Source organism: Heterodontus francisci, chromosome 20, assembly GCF_036365525.1.
Source record: "Heterodontus francisci isolate sHetFra1 chromosome 20, sHetFra1.hap1, whole genome shotgun sequence".
In the NCBI taxonomy this organism is placed as follows: domain Eukaryota; kingdom Metazoa; phylum Chordata; class Chondrichthyes; order Heterodontiformes; family Heterodontidae; genus Heterodontus; species Heterodontus francisci.
This window is the reverse complement of record NC_090390.1, coordinates 53,850,746-53,862,864: the sequence shown is the minus strand read 5'-3', so window position 1 is coordinate 53,862,864 and position 12,119 is coordinate 53,850,746. Positions and strand designations below refer to the sequence as shown.

The 12,119-nt window shown below is 42.9% G+C and overlaps 1 protein-coding gene across 10 annotated transcripts in view; it reads right to left on the bottom strand.

Moving 5' to 3' along the window:
• Positions 1 to 11,776, bottom strand: part of fam53b (family with sequence similarity 53 member B) — a 127,536-nt gene extending 115,760 nt beyond the window's left edge. For 2 of the 10 annotated variants that reach the window (XM_068052785.1, XM_068052790.1), the window contains exons 1-2: positions 11,226 to 11,562; positions 5,501 to 5,656 (exon numbers count right to left, since the gene is read on the bottom strand). The gene's annotated coding sequence lies outside the window, so the exon portion shown is untranslated. The other 8 variants (XM_068052786.1, XM_068052792.1, XM_068052784.1 and 5 more) reach the window with 6 other exon arrangements.
• Between the last annotated feature and the right edge of the window lie 343 nt (positions 11,777 to 12,119).

Below are 12,119 nucleotides of genomic sequence, written 5' to 3'. Positions count from 1 at the left end.
GCAGTTCAGACCATAGCAGCAATGGGCAAGAGACTGCACAGGAGAGAACAGCAAAGAGTAGAAATGCAGTTGTTATAGTAGATTTCATAGTTAGATGGGCAGAAAGGCGTTTCTGTAACCGTCATCATGAGTCCCGCATGGTGTGTTGCCTCCTAGTGCCAGGGTAAAGGACATCACTAAGAGGGTGCAGAATATTCTGCAGGTGGAAGGAAGTGAGCTAGAAGCTGTGGTACACATCGGTATCAACAAGAAAAAGAGAGCAGATACTGAGGTCCGATGGTCAGATTTTCAGTAGCTAGGGAGGAAGTTAAAAAGTAGGACATCAAAGGTAGTAATTCCAGTGCTGGGCGCTAGTGAGAGTAGAAATAGGAAGATAGTGAGGATCAATGCATGGCTTGAGGCATGGTGCAAGAGGGAGGGCTTCAATTTCTTGGGACCAATTCTGGGGCAGGAGGCACCTATTCAAAAGGGATAGGTCGCACTTCAACAGGACTAGGACCAATGTCCTCATGGTGAGTGTTGCTAATGTGGTTGGCGAGGGTTTAAAATAAATTGGCAGGGAGGTGGGGTAGCAGCATAAAGAAGTAGAAAACAAGAATAAGGTGCACAAAGTGAGAGTGTTGGATAGTGCTAGAGAAGGAAGTAGTACCATATTAGATAGGAGCAGACTAAGAAGGACTACGAGGAATACAAGGACAGGTTTACAATGCATGTATGTAAATGCACAAAGTGTGGTGAATAAGGTTAGAGAGCTACAAGCACAAATAGCCATGTGGGAATATGACGCAGTGGCAATAATGAAAACGTGGCTTAAAAATGGTGAGGACTGGCCGCTTAATATTCAAGTGTTCAGAAAGGATAGGGAAGGAAAAAAGGGTGGGGTGGCAGTACTGATTAGGGAAGACACTGTGGTGTTGGAAAGAGCAGATGTCCTTGGTGGTGGGGGGTGGCAAGGACAGAATCAACTTGGCTAGAGTTGAGAAGCAAAAAAGGGATGATCGCATTTCTGGGGGTATTCAATGAGCCTCCAAATAATGAGGGAGAAATAGAGGAGCAAATCTTCAGGGAAAATCACAGAGATGTGCAAGAACTATAGTGTGCTGATATTGGGGGACTTTAATTACCTAAATATCAATTGGGATAGTATTAGAGTAGAGGAGGCAGAGGAATTTCTGAAATGTGTTCAGGAGAACTTCCTTGATCAGTATATTCTCGATCAACTAGGAAGGAGGCAGTGCTGGATCTGGTGCTCAAGAATGATGTGGACCATGTGGACCAAGTGTCTGTGGGAACATTTGGGCAAGAGTGATCATTGTATCATAAGGTTTAGATTAGTAATGGAGAAGAGCATGGAACAATCTAAAGTAGAACTTGGAAGGGAGCTAACTTCAATGTGATGAGAAGGGATCTAGTCAGGGTAAAATGGAACCAAAGACTGGTAGGAAAAACTGTAACGGAACAATGGGTGATCTTTAAGGAGGGGATGCTTCAGGTACAGGCTAGGTATATCCCTACAAGGAAGAAAGATAAGGGAACCAAAGCCAGGGCTGCTTGGATGACAAGGGAGATAGAGAATGTGATGAAACAAAAAGAAAGTGTGTATGATGCATGTCAGGTGAATGCTTCAAGTGAGAACCAGGTCAGATGCAATAAATTGAGAGGGGAAGTGAACAGGAAAATAAGACTGGCAAGGAGAGAATATGAGAATAGAATGGCAGTCAACATAAAAGGGAACCCAAAAATCTTCTACTGGCATGTAAATGGTAAGCGGGTAGCAAGATGTGGGGTGTTGCATATTCGGGACAAGGAGGGCGATATATCCTTAGAGACACAAGGTAGCACTAGAATACTTAAATGAGTACTTTGTATCGGTGTTTACTAAGGAAGAGGATGCTGATAAATTTTCAGTAGAAGCGAAGATGGGAGAGGTAATGGATGGGCTAACAATTGAGAAGCAGGATGTACTGGAAAGACTGGATACGCTTAGAGTGGATAAGTCACCTGGTCTGAATGGCTTGCATCCAAGGTTGCTAAAGGAAGTGGGGGTGGAGATCGCGGACTTACTATAATTTTCCAATCTTCCCTAGATACGGGGGAGGTGCTAGAGGATTGGGGAGCGATTCAAGAAAAGGTGTAAGGACAGTCCAAGTAACTAATGGCCAGTCAGTTTAACATCAGTGGTGGGTAAGGTTTTAGAAACAATAGTCAGGGACAAAATCAACAGATGCTTGGAAAGCTTTGAGCTAATTACATATGAGCATACAAAATCAGAGCAGAAGTAGGCCATTCGGCCCCTCCAGTCTGCTCTGCCATTCAATAAGATCATACCTGATCTGTTTGTGTCTCACATTTCACACTCCCATCTAGCTAGATTTTCTTTCATTCCCTTGCCTAACAAGAATCTATCTACCTCCGCCTTAAAATTATTCAATGACCCTGCCTCCACCACTTGCTGAAGCAGAGTGTTCCCAAGTCGCACAACCCTGAGAGAAAAAATTTCTCATCACGTTCCTAAAAGGGCGACCCCTAATTTTAAAACAATGCCCCCTTGTTCAGAATTCCCCCACAAGAGGAAACATCCTTTCCACATCCACCCTGTCAAGACCGTTCAGAAACTTATACACCTCAATCAAATTTCCCCTCACTCTTCTAAACTCCAATGAAAACAAGCCCAGTCTGTCCAACCTTTCCTCATAAGATAACCCATTCATTCCAGGTATCAATCTAGTGAACCGCCTCCAACACATTTACATCCTTCCTTAAATAAGGAGACCAAAACTGCACACAGTATTCGAGATGCGGTCTCACCAATGCCCTGTATAACTGAAGCATAACACCCTTACTTTTATTTTCAATTCCTCTCGTAATAAAGGATAGCTTTCCATTAGCCTTCTTTATTACTTGTTGTACCCATATACTAACTTTTTGTGATTCATGCACTAGAACACCTAGATCCCTCTGCACCTTGGAGTTCTGCAGTCGTTCTCCGTTTAAGTAATACTCCGCTTTTTTATTCTTCCTGCCAACTTCACATTTTCCCACATTATACTCCATCTGCCAGATTTCTGTCCACTCACTCAACCTATCTATATCAGTCTGCAAGCTTCTTCTGTCCTCTTCACAACATACTTTGCTACCTACCTTTGTGTCATCTGCAAATTTAGCTACCATGCCATCGCTCCTCTCATCTAAGGCATTGATATAATTGTAAAAAGTTGAGGCCCCAGCACAGACCCCTGTGGGACTCCACTCATCACGTCCTGCCAATCAAAAAACAACTTATTTATGTATATTCTGTTTTTTGCCAGCCAGCTAATCTTCTATCCATGCTAATATGTTACCCCCTACACCATGAGCTCCTACTTTGCAGAATAACCTTTTAAGTGGCACCTTGTCAAATGCCTTCTGGAAATCCAAGTACAGTACGTCCACAGGCTTGCCAATTCACCACAGCGCATGTTACTCCTTCAAAGAACTCCAATAAATTGGTTAAACATGATTTCCCTTTCACAAAACCATGCTGATTATTCCTGATTACCTTGAGTTTTTCTAAGTCCCCAACTATAGCCTCCGTAATGATCGATTCCAACACCTTCTCCGTGACAGACGTCAAGCTAACTGGCCTATAGTTATCTGTTTTCTGTCTCCCCACTTCTTGAATAGAGGGGTTATATTTGCTATTTTCCAGTCTGATGGAACCTTTCCAGAATCTAGCGAATTTTGAAAAATTAACACCAACAGATCTACTACCTCATTTGCCACCTCTTCTAAGACCCCAGGATGAAGTCCATCAGGACCCGGGGACTTGTCAGCCCGGTGCTCCATCAGATTGGTCAGTACTGCTTCCCTGGTGATTGTAATTTCACCAAGTTCCTCTCTTCCTTTCACCTCCTGATTTACAGCTATTACTGAAATGGTTTTTGTATCCTCTATAGTGAAGACTGAAGCAAAATATTTGTTCATTTCATTCGCCATTTCCTTATTATCTACTATTAACTCTCCATTCTCACTCTCTAGAGGACCAACACTCACTTTATTTACTCTTTTCCCTTTTAAATAAGTGTAGAAACTCTTGCTATCCGTTTTTACACTCCTAGCTAGCTTCCTTTCATACTCTTTCTTTCTCCTGATTAAACTTTTAGTCATTCTCTGCCATTTTTTATATTCTGTCCAGAATTAAGGATAGCCAGCGCAGATTGCGTTTCATGGATCTGACTGAATTTTTTTGATGAAGTAACGGAGAAGGTTGGTGAAGGGAATGCAATTGATGTTTTCTATTTAGCTTTTAAGAAAGTGTTTGACAAAGTCCCACATAAAAAGCTGGTTAACAGAATTGAGGCTCATGAAATACAAGGATCTGTGTCCAATGGATAAAAAATTGGCTTAAAACAGCAAGTCATGGTAAATGGTTGGTAGACAGTGGTGTTCCCCAAGGTTCAGTGCAAGGACCACTGTTTTTTATATATATATGAATGACTTAGATATTGGAATAGAGAGTAAACAGAGTAACATTTCAAAATTTGCCAATGATACCAAACTTGGAGAAGTGGAAAAGTGAGGATGGTCCAATCAACTGCAACTGAAGATAGATAGGCTAGCAGAACGGGCAGAGAAGTGGAATTTAATGTAGAAGTGTGAGGTGATGCATTTTGGCAGAAGGATGGTGAAAGATCATATAGACTTAATGGCACAGTTCTAAAGAGTGTGCAGGGACAGAGGGACCTGGGGGTACATGTGCATTGATCTTTGAAGGTGGCAGGACATATTGAGGAGTATGGTTAGCAAAGCAAATGGGATATGGGTTTCATAAATAGAGGTATTGAGTACAAAAGCAGGGAAGTTATGCTGAACCTTTATAAAGCCCTGGTTAGGCCACAACTACAGTATTGCATCCAGTTTTGGCCACCACACTTTAGGAAAGATGTGAAGGTCTTTGAGAGGGTGCAGAGGAGATTTACCAGAATGGTTCCAGGGATGAGGGATTTTAGCTACAAGGTTAGGTTGGCGAAGCTGGGGTTGTTCTCCTTGGAGCAAAGGGGAGATCTGATAGAGGTGCACAAGGTTATCACAGGTTTGGATCAGGTAGACAAAGAAAAACTGTTTCCATTTGCTGATGGTACAAGGACTAGGGGACACATATTTAAGGTTTTGGGCAAGAGAAGCAGGGGATGTGAGGAAGAACTTTTTTTTTACACTAAGTGGTAATGACCTGGAACACTCTGTCTATGAGGGTGGTGGAGGCAGAGACAATGATTTTGAAAGGAAATTGGATGGACACTTCAAGGAAATAAACTTGTATGGTTACGGGATAGAGTGGAGGAATGGGACTGACTGGATTGCTCTATGGAGAGCTGGCATGGGCTCAATGGGCTGAATGGCCTCCTTCTATGCTGTAAATGACTCTATAACACTTAGAACATCATGAAGACATGAAATGTGCAATACAAATACAAGTCAGTTCTATCTAAATGGGAATATTGTTAGAGAATTAAGTACTTACATGTAAAGGATTCATCCTTGGATAATGCGTTTCAAGATCTGATGGTTTAATTATATATCCCTCAGCCCTCTTCCATAAACGTTCATAAAGATAGACTTTTTAAACAGTACTTTCAGTGTGGATCCTCTCTGGGAAGGTAGATACTCAGTGTATCTGCTAACTCAAAAGAATTTAAAGCATTCAAACATAGAATCACAGAATGGTTACAGCACAGAAAGAGGCCATTTGGCCTGTCGTGTCCATGCAGACTCTCTGCAAAAGCAACTCACCTAGTCCCACTCCCCCGCCTTTTCCCCATAGCCCTGCAATTTTTTTCTCTTCAGATAATTATCAAGTCCTCTTCTGAAGGCCTCAATGGAACCTGCCTCCAACACACTCTCAGACAGTGCATTCCAGATCCTAACTACTTGCTGAGTAAAAATGTTTTTCCTCAGCTCACTGTTGCTTCTTTTGCCACTCACCTTAAATCAGTGCCCTCTGGTTCTAGATTCTTCAGCCAATGGGAATAGTTTCTCCCTATCTGCTCTGTCCAGACCCCTCATGATTTTGAACACCTCTATCAAATCTCCTTTTAAGCTCTTCTCCAAGGAGAACAGACGCAGCTTCTCCAACCTATCCACGTAACTGACATTCCTCACTCCTGCAAACATTCTCATGAATATTTTTCGCACCCTCTCTAATGCCTTCACCTCCTTCCGAAAGAGTGGTACCTAGGACTAGACACAAAACTCTAGTTGAAGCCGAACCAGAGTGTTATACAGGTTTATCATAACTTCCTTGTTTTTGTACTCTACCCTGTATTTATAAAGCCCAGAATCTCGTATGCTTTATTAACCACTTTCTCAACCGACTGCCACCTTCAAATGATTTGTGCACATATACCCCAAGGTTCCTCTGCTTCTGCACCACTTTAGAATTGTATTCTTTAATTTATATTACCTCTCCTCATTCTTCCAGACAAAGTGAATCATTTCACAATTTTCTGCATTTCAGCCTTTTTTTTTTTTTTCGGGGGATGTGGGCATCACTGGCTAGGCCAGCATTTATTGCCAATCCCTAATTGCCCTTGTAAAGGTGGTGGTGAGCTGCCTTCTTGAACTACTGCAGTCCATGTGCTGTTAGGAAGGGAGTTCCAGGATCTTGACCCAGCAACAGCGAAGGAACAGCGATATAGTTCCAAGTCAGGATGGTGTGTAGCTTAGAAGGGAACTTGCAGGTGGTGGTGTTCCCATGCATCTGCTGCCCTAATCCTTTTAGATGGTAGAGGTGGCGGGTTTGTAAAAAGCCTTGGTAAGTTGCAGCAGTGCATCTTGTAGAAGGTACACACTGCTGCCACTGTGCATCTGTGGTGGAGGGAGTGAATGTTGTAGGTGATAGATGGGGTGCCAATCAAGCATGCTGCTTGGTGTCGAGCTTCTTGAGTGTTGTTGGAGCTGCACCCATCCAGGCAAGTGGAGAGTATTCCATCATACTCCTGACTTGTGCCTTGTAGATGGTGGACAGGTTTTGGGGAGACAGGAGTTGAGGTACTTGCCACAAAATTCCCAGCCTCTGACCTGCTTTTGTAGCCACAGCATTTCTGTCACTGGTCCAGTTCAATTTCTGGTCAATGGTGACCCACAGGATGTTGATAGTGGAGGATTCAGCGAAGGTAATGCCATTGAATGTCAAAAGGAGATGGTTAGATTCTCTCTTGTTTGAGATACTCATTGCTTGGCACGTCTGTGACGCGAATGTTACTTGACCTTATGATGGATGGTAGATCATTGATAAAGCAGCTGAAGATGATTGGGCCTAGGACACTACCCTAAGGAACTCCTGCAGCAATGTCCTGCGACATTGATAATTGGCCTCCAACAACCACAACCATCTTCCTTTGTGCTAGGTATGACTCCAACCAGCGGAGAGTTTTCCCCGATTCCCGCTGTTTCCAGTTTTGCCAGGGCTCCTTGATACCATACCCGGTCAAATGCTACCTTGATGTCAAGGGCAGTCACTCTCACCTCACCTCTGGAGTTCAGCTCTTTTGTCCATGTTTGGACCAAGGCTGTAATGAGGTCAGGAGCTGAGTGGACCTGGCGGAACCCAAACGGAGCGTCAGTGAGCAGGTTATTGCTGAATAAGTGCTGCTTGATAGCACTGTTGACAACCCCTTCCATCACTTTGCTGATGATTAGGAGTAGACTGATAGGACAGTAATTGGCTGCATTGGATTTGTCCTGCTTTTTGTGCACAGGACATACCTGAGCAATTTTTCACATTGCCAGGAGATGCCAGTGTTGTAGCTGTACAGGAAAAGCTTTGCTAGGGGCACAAGTCTCCAGAACTATTGCTGGAATGTTGTCAGGGCCCATAACCTTTGCAGTATCCAGTGCCTTCAGCCGTTTCTTGATGTGATGTGGAGTGAATTGGATTGGCTGAAGACTGGCATCTGTGATGATGGGAACCTCAAGAGTATGCTGAGATGGATCATCCACTTTTCACTTCTGACTGAAGATGGATGCAAATGCTTCATCCTTGTCTTTTGCACTGATGTGCTCCGCTCCCCCATCGTAGAGGATGGGGATATTTGTGGAGCCTCCTCCTGACAGTTGTTTAATTGTCCACCACCATTCATGACTGGATGTGGCAGGACAGCAGAGTTTAGATCTGATCTGTTGGTTGTGGGATCACTTAGCCCTGTCTATTGCTATGTCCTCTTGAAGTTTATCACTATCTTTCTCACAGTTCACTATACTTCCAAATTTTGTGTCATTTACAAATTTTGAAATTGTGCCCTGTGCACCCAAGTCTAGATCATTCATGTATATCAGGAAAAGCAGGGGTCCTAACACCGACCCCTGCAGAACTTCACTATATAATCTTCCTCCAGTCCGAAAAACAATCGTTCTCTGCTTCCTGTCAGTCAGCCAATTTCATATCCATGCTGCTACTGTTCCATTTATTCCACAAGCTCTAACTTTGCTGTCAAGACTGTATGTAGCACTATATCAAACGCCTTTTGGAAGTCCATGTACACCACATCAAATGCATTACCCTCATCAACCCTCTCTGTTACCTCATCAAAAAACACGTTAGTTAAACACGATTTGCCTTTAACAAATCTGTGCTGGCTTTCCTTAACTAATTCACTTTTGTCCAAGTGACTATTTATTTTGTCCCGAATTATTGTTTCCAAAAGCTTTCCCACCACCGAGGTTAAATTGACTGGCCTGTAGTTGCTAGGCTTGTCTTTACACCCTTTTTTGAACAAGGGTGTAACATTTGCAGCTCTCCAGTCCTCTGGCACCACATCTGTATCTAAGAAGGATTGGAAGATTATGGCCAGTGCCTCCGCAATTACCACCTTCACTTCGTTCAGTATCCTTGGATGCATCTCATCTGGTTCTGGTGACTTATCAACTTTAAGTACAGCCAACCTTTCTAATACCTCCTTTTTTATCAATTTTTAGCCCATCCATTGTCTCAACTACATCCTCTTTCACCATGACTTGTGCAGCATCTTCTTCCTTGTAAAGACAGATGCAAAGTACTCATTTAGTACCTCAGCCATGCCCTCTATCTCCATACGTAAATCCCCTTTTAGGTCCCTAATCAGCCCCACTCCTTTTACCACCTTTTTACTGTTTATATGCCTACAGAAGATTTTTAGATTCCCCTTTATGTTAGCTGCGAGTCTCTTCTCATACTCTCTCTTTGCTTCTCTTATCTGTTCTTTCACTTACCCTCTGAATCTTCTATATTCAACCTGGTTCTCAATTGTGTTATCCAGTTGACATCTGTCATATGCACCCTTTTCCCACTTCATCTTACTCTCTACCATCATCTTACTCACTATTATCATCATCCAGGGATCTCTGGATCTGTTTGCCCTACCTTTCCCCCTTATGGGAATGTACCTGAGCTATCTCCTCTTTAAAAGCAGCCCATTGTACAGTTGCAGTCTTGCCTTCCAATCTTTGATTCCAATTTACTTGGGCCAGATCCATTCTCACTCCACTGAAATTGGTCATCCCCCAATTAATTATCTTTGCTCTGGATTGCTCCTTATCCTTTTCCATTTCCATAGCTAACCTAAACCTTATGATGTTATGGTCACTGTCCCTTAAATATTCCCCTACTGTCACTTGATTCACTTGGCCCACCTTGTTCCCAGAACCAGATTCAGCAATCCCTCCTTCCTCATTGGACAGGAAACACACTGATGTAGAAAATTCTCCTCAACACTCTAGAAACTCTTGCCCCTCTCTACCCTTTACACTATTATATCCCAGTCTATATCAGGATAATTAAAGTCCCCCATTATAACTACTCTATAATTCTTGCACCTCTCTGTAATTGCCTTGCAAATTTGTTCTTCTATATACTTCCCATTAGTTGGTGGCCTATATTTAATCTTTTTACATTTTTCTGCAAAACCTAACAGGAAACAAGTGCAAAACTAATATAATAAGCCATGGTATAATGTTTTCCTTGGAAAACGTCAAACATTCAAAATAATGAGAATCTGGTGGGAAAAATAGAACTTTAACAAATGCACTGTAAGCAGTGAGTGACAACAAAACAGAACAAGTACAACTCGTGTATTAGAAACGACATCATGTATTACAATGTCTCAACTCTATATACATACACTGCTGCCAGCTGCCTGCACAAAGGCATCCAAATTTACTTACTGTACAGAGTTCTCTATGTGACACCAATCTCAAACCTCAAAATACCTTACACATTCCATCCTCCCAACTAGAAACAGTTGCGTATTGTGGCACTAGCCTGTACAGGAGGAATATACTACAGTATCTGATCTTGGCAGCAAGTCATGCCTTCATTTGTCAACACAGTTAAAAGGAGCATAATCTGCACTTTGTCTCATGGCACCAAGAAGCCCCAGTCAACTCTTGAAAAAATCCAAGAGGCATTTCAGATCAGCAAATATGGCAAAGTCTGCATTTTATATGCTTGCAAAAGGTACTCATGCAAAGCACAAATGCATGAAAAATGTTTATAATTACTTCAACTGCCATCTTATTCTTTCTATGGAGCAAAGTAATGTTGATCTATGCACCCAGACAGGGGATGTTACTGTTTCAAACTGGAGATGGCAGCTGAGCAGAGGAATGACCTGTTTACCAGAAACTACTCTTGCTTTCAGAGTGTAAGAAAAATGTCTTTTAAAACTCACCACGACTGCAAACCTCGTTTTCCCCAAAATAAAACTTTAAGGAGTTTCCCTTTAATACAATCGTGGTTGTGCAGAAGTGACAGCGAGAAACAAACACTGGAAGGAAAAGCCCTCGGGATTACTGGCGTTTCCCAAAGCACTGGCGTAATGCTGGGAACGCGACTTTCCTTCAAGGGCAGACCGGTGCACTGAGACCTCACCATGTGCAACCCAGCAGTATCCTGGCAAAGTGCACTAAATGGACTGCAAAGGAATCAAGCAGCCTCCAAAGCAGACACGCCAAGAAAAGCTGAGGCTCCCACTAAAAATGTCACCAATACCTCGTCCCAACAGATAAAGAATTTCCTCCTTCCCCAAACCCACAGCAAAATTTCTTAACAACAAAAATCAAAGCAAAACTATTGAACAATAGGTTCCGATATTACAAAATGTAAATGAGGCTTTACATTCTTTGCTCGTTCTCGGATATATTTATTTAAATATTACTTTTGACACGGGCTGGATATGAAACTATTGTATAGTCACATTAAAATTAATACCCACAGGATCATCCATCCTTTCAGGATGGAGAGGATGCGACGTGCTGGATCTGTATATATATTAAAATATAGATAATAAATATATTTTACTCGAACGTTATTTCTTCAGATCAGGATGTCAGCTCCTTTGGGTGTGTTTTTATTTTCTTTTTCCCTCTCACAATTCCCGATGGTGGTGCGAGGCTGAGGACATGTTCACCCCAGTGAAAAAGGTTTCAGCTGTTGTTCACGCTGCTCCTCGGCTGTCTCAGCGCTGTCACAAACTCTGTATCAGAGCCTGACGCTACACATTGTAACAATATCCGCACACAGCCGCTCCACGCTGCACCACGACAGGGAGGCACAGGCACTGCTAACCCTCCCCAACCCACTCCCTGTACCAGTCTCAACCGCTCTAACATCAGATACCTGGGATTCCCCTTACTACACTCACCTGCTTCCTAACCCCACAGTCTTCCCTCGAATCCGACCAATCCTTCACCGTTCCCCTTCCCTCAGAACCCCCCTCTCTTCCTAATGTGAAGCCGTCCACTCACCTACTACTACTAATCAGCTGAAATGCAAAGGGGAAGTAGGTTTGTCACTTCCTGGACACTGTTGTTAGGAGTCTGTATATCCTTTAAGAGAGGAAAAAGAAGTTGTGCGGCCAGCTATGTGCAAAGTACGTACGAAAAAACAACGTGTAAAATGTCAGCTTTATTTTTTAAAAAGATGCATTTGACAATTGGAACAGCCTCTCCCCCCCCCCCCCCCCCAAGGCTTTGACTCAGACGGATTGTTTGCTGCTGTCGCGATTATCGTGCTAGATGGCGCACTGACCTCAGTGAGAGCTCTCAACTCTACAATAAAGAGGATTTTGAAAGGGGTATTTAGCTGCCTGACGAGCCGGGGCAGCCAA